Source organism: Clupea harengus, chromosome 18 (assembly GCF_900700415.2).
Source record: "Clupea harengus chromosome 18, Ch_v2.0.2, whole genome shotgun sequence".
NCBI lineage: Eukaryota > Metazoa > Chordata > Actinopteri > Clupeiformes > Clupeidae > Clupea > Clupea harengus.
The window spans coordinates 18,408,699-18,413,698 of NC_045169.1; the positions used below are offsets into that span (position 1 = coordinate 18,408,699).

Consider the following 5,000-nt stretch of genomic DNA (forward strand, 5'->3'; position numbering starts at 1 on the left):
GGTCTGGCTAGCAGTTACATAACTGTGCTGATTATAGTAAAGATGGTCAGAGACAGCACCCTGCCCCAAATGACACACATCAAGCCCCCCCCCCCCCCCACACACACACACACACACACACACTCATATTCAATATTGCCGTGACGGAATAACAGCATTGCCCAAGGCAATGGTCAAGACAATAATAAACAATAATGTCAAAATAAGAAACACACATGCTAGTAAATATACAGTTAAAGTTACATATATAAGGTTAAATACAACCTCCCTCTCTTTCTCTCCCCCTCTCTTTCTTCCTCAATTGAAATATGTTTTACTGGCATGAAAGTCTCAATAAATAAAGTGTATATTTAGAAAGATAGAAAGATCTTTCTCTCTGTCTGTCCTTCCTAATGTTAGTTCCGTTATTGAGGTTGTTCCGGCCGGCTTGGCGGGATGAATCAGCGTTATGAGAACTGATGGAATATGCAGGACAGTGTCACTGTGTGTGTGTGTGTGTGTGTGTGTGTGTGTGTGTGTGTGTGTGTGTGTGTGTGTGTGTGTGTGTGTGTGTGTGTGTGTGTGTCACTGAAGCAGCTCTGACTCCTCTCTCACTGTCCATCTGTATCGATCTCTCTCTCTCTTCTCTCTCTCTCTCTCTCTCTCTCTCTCTCTCTCCTCTCTCTCTCACCTCTCTCTCTCTCTCTTTCTCTCTCCTGCTCTCTTTCTGCCTCTCTCTCTCTCTCTCTCTCTCTCTCTCTCTCTCTCCGCTCTGTCACAGGAGTCAGGAGGTGCTATCCTAATGCCGGTGGGAGACTAGACTAGCCCATGGCGTGACCAGTTGCATGTGATTTGATTTGCATGCAAAGCAGTGTTTGGTCCACTAAAATGCTTTTGATTTGAAGGGTATGGTCACTGTTTATCGTTATATAATGTTTGTGTGTGTGTGTGTGTGTGTTCCAGTTCAGGCAAATGTGTGGTCATGCTGGTGTGTGCAATGTGTGCTTGGGTTGATATTCAGTGTGTGTGTGTCTTTATAATGTATATATGTTGAGTAAACATGGGAATGTTTTTTTTTCTCTGTCTGCAGACATCATAGTGGTGGTTTGTAAGAATGTGTATGTGTGTGTGTTTGCATAGTTGTGTGTGTGTGTGTTTGCCTAGTTGTGTGTGTGTGTGTGTGTGTGTGTGTGTGTGCGCGCAAATGGAAACATCTCTCTGTCTATGGAGACTTTCCCAAAAGCCACTACCGTAATTTCCGGACTATTGAGCGCACCTGAATATAAGCCTCACCCACTGAATTTTTCAAAAATAATTATTTTTAACATAAATAAGCCGCACATGTCTATAAGCCGCAGGTGCCTACCGGTACAAATGAACTTTACACAGGCTAAAATGAATATCAAAAGTAATACAATAGTGATGCATATTATTAGTTGTGCCAGTTACGATAAGTGCACTGTTGCTTTAAGAGAGCACAGTTGCAAGAGTCAATCAGAAGCTAGAACGTTAGATTGAAGACAGAGAGATAGAAGAAAGACGCTAGTTTGAAACCAGTGAGCTAAAGAACTTGAAAAGACTGGATTTGTATTGTAGTAAACTTTTATTTTCTAAAGTGTTTTGAGTTGTGTTCTGTCTACGCCAGTAGACTGTGGTTATTTTGACATTAGTTAAGTTATTGAGAGATACTGAGAAATCGCGTGGAGCTAAGCATCCATGCGGCTGCATCCATGCTAGCATCCTAGCTCCACAAAGCCACCGTAAACACAAAGCCACCGTATACAGTCACAGGTATCATAATCCATAAATTAGCCGCGTCATTGTTTAAGCCGCGAGGTTCAAAGCATGGGAAAAAAGTAGCGGCTTATAGTCCGGAAATTACGGTAGTAATGAACACATAGACGCATGACAAGGAGTGTGTGTGCACGTGTGTACATGTGGGTGCATCTGAATGTGTGTTAGTGTGATTATATGTGCACATGTATAATATGTTTATGCGTGTGAATAGGTGTGGGCATAGATGTGTGTGTGTGTGTGTGTGTGCGTGTGTGTGTTAATTTCTCCTCTCAGCTGTTCCACTGTGTGTTTTCCATACAGTCACCTCCTCCCCAGGGCAGCCTTCCAAACACAATGCTGCAAGCTGCACGTGGCACGTGTGTGTGTCTTTGTGTGTGGGGGGGGGGGGTTTGCTTGTGTGCAATCATGAGTGTGCATGCTTTTACATGACCATTTGGAAAATGTCCTCCCTCCTTCCCTCTCCCCCCCTCTCTCTCACACTCACACACTCACACACACACATACTTACATTAATATGTAGGGGTACATAGACAAATTCTTTGTATGTGTACTTTTGAGTGTCATGCACACACACACACACACACACACACATTAATATGTAGGGGTACATAGACAAATTCTTTGTGTGTGTACTTTTGTGTGTCATGCACACACTCACACACACACTCACACACACACACACACACACACACACACACACACACACACACATACTTACATTAATATGTAGGGGTACATAGACAAATTCTTTGTGTGTGTACTTTTGTGTGTCATGCACACACACACACACACACACACACACACACACACACACACACACACCACACACACACACACACACATACTTACATTAATATGTAGGGGTACATAGACAAATTCTTTGTGTGTGTACTTTTGTGTGTCATGCACACACTGACACACACACACGCACACACTGACACACCCACACACACACACACACGCATACACACACACAATGATATGCAGAGGTACAAACATACAGACATAATTTGTCTCTCAAAAATTGAAATGCGCACACACACACACACACATTAATATACTGACATTTCTAAAACTGCACTTGGACATGCATACGCTACTACTCATGGATACTCACACAGACTCAATTGCATGTTGAAAATGCATGCTCAGATATATATGGAGATGTGCCTATGTGCATGCACACACACGTGTGTGTGTGTGTGTGTGTGTGTGTGTGTGTGTGTGTGTGGTGTGTGTGTGTGTTAGATATTAGAGAGAGAGAGAGGCCTCTGTTTTAGGAGCTGAAGAAGACTACCACATATGCAATGCCGCGGGGGGGGGGGGGGTTGGTAAATAAATATATAAAGAGGATTTCTAAAGTCCGGCCTTCTCTGAGATCACACACACACACACACACACACACACACACACACACACAGAGGATGAAATAAGGGATTCCTTCCGCTCTCCAATCCCATCTGTTTGACACACAGAGGAGGGTTGGGGGAGGGAGGGAGGGAGGGAGGGAGGGATGGAGAGAGAGACACAGAGAGTGAGAGAGAACGAGGCTGAAGTGGAGAGAGGAGAGGAGAGGAGGGGGAGGGGCTGTTTAGAGAAAGGCAGCCACTAGAGGGGAAAAAAGAAGGGAAAAAAAGAAAAGAGGCAGGCTTGCTCCTAGCTGGGGGTTGGGCTTAAGTGTGTGTGTGTGTGTGTGTGTGTGAGCATGTGTATGTGAGAGCGAGCGAGAGAGAGAGAGAGAGAGAGAGCGCACCCTGCTCCTTCCCTTTCTTTGTTTGACTACTGAGTGCAGGAAAAAAAAGCAATCGAGAGAAAGTGTGTATGCATGCATGCGTGTGTGTGTGTATGTATGTATGTGTGTGTGTGAGGGGGGGGTGACAGAGAGGCAAGAAAGAAAGGAGAGGAAACAGTGAAGACCACTCTCCTCCTTCTGAGGTAAAGGCACGGGAGACAGACAGAATCAGTCTTTTATTGTTTGTTGATTCCACCATTCCTTCTTGACAACGTCAGCTTGCGGATGGTGTGTGTTTTTGCATTGTGTGTATGTGTGTGTGTTTACGGATGAGTGCCTGTGTGTGTGAGGGGGGGGGGGCAGGTATTGAAGCCTTCTAATCTGACTCTAGCCCCCTGTCTTGTTTAAAGGGCTGCGGAGAGCGAGCAAGCGAACGAGGGAGAGAGAGAGGAAGCACAAATGCTGGATAGATTTGCTGAGCTGGACGCGACTGGCTGACACACACAAACACACACACACACACACGCACTCTGGACTGTGGATTTAACTCCAGTGAAAACTCAACTGCTGCGGCGGCTGCTCCTAAAACCGAAGGTAGGACATGCTTCTCTTGTTAACAACACAAGCTTTGGTCTTCTCTCTTCTCTTCTCTTATCTCCTTAGATACTCTCTTTCTTTATCTCTGTCTCTCTTCCCTTCCTCATCTCTGTTGTCCATGGTGCTGTCTCTCACTTTTTGTGGAACCAAGACAAACAACAAAATAAACAAACAAACAAACAAAAAAATCCCAGCAAGAGAGAAAGACACAAAGGAGGGAGAGAGAGAAAGTTGCGGCCAGAGAGGTGGAGAGGAGGAGGAGGAGGAGGAGGAGGAGGAGGAGGCGGCTGACATGAGTGGGAAAAAGGAGAGAGAGGAATGCAAGCACAAAGGGAGTCTGTGTGTAGCGGCCAGAGTCTCTCTCCCGGCCCCAGTGCTATTTCTGTTGTCACGCGTTACCGTGGCGGCTGTCGCCAACGCCGACACTGCTGCTCAGCCAAGAGAAGCAAAACCGGGAGAGCCCTTTTTCCTCCACTCTTTGTTTTCCTTTGGGTTTTCATTCCCCCTAGCGCTCTTTTCTTCGCCCCGTCTCTCTCTTTCTCCCACTCTCTTTCTCCCCCTCTGTCAGCTTTTTTTTTTTCTTCTTTCTGCTGCGTTTGTGTGTTTTACCTGATTGCCGAGTGTTATCTGGATGATACAAAGGGCGAGGGGCTCTGCTCTCCTCTGCTCCGCTGACTGGGCTAGCCGCTGCTAACGGCTAAGCTAAGGCTAACTCCCACCCCATTGTGTTTGCAGCCGGCCATGTCCTCAGTGCCCCTTCCGCGCTAGGCTAGCACCGCTTAGCCGCTGTTGTGTCTCTAGGCTTGTCTCTGGAGCCCCCTCACTGCTTTCAGTGCGCGTATTGTGAAGTGTGTGTGTGTATTGTGTAGTGTGTGTGTGTGTGTGTGTGTGTGTG

At 46.1% G+C, this 5,000-nt stretch overlaps 1 protein-coding gene across 1 annotated transcript in view; it reads left to right on the top strand.

Annotated features, from left to right (window-relative positions):
* kdm6ba (lysine (K)-specific demethylase 6B, a) overlaps positions 1-5,000 on the top strand; it is a 92,279-nt gene that overhangs the window by 41,902 nt on the left and 45,377 nt on the right. The window contains exon 4 of the mRNA XM_042710390.1: positions 3,919-4,102. The gene's annotated coding sequence lies outside the window, so the exon portion shown is untranslated. The remainder of the gene's footprint in view (positions 1-3,918; positions 4,103-5,000) is intronic.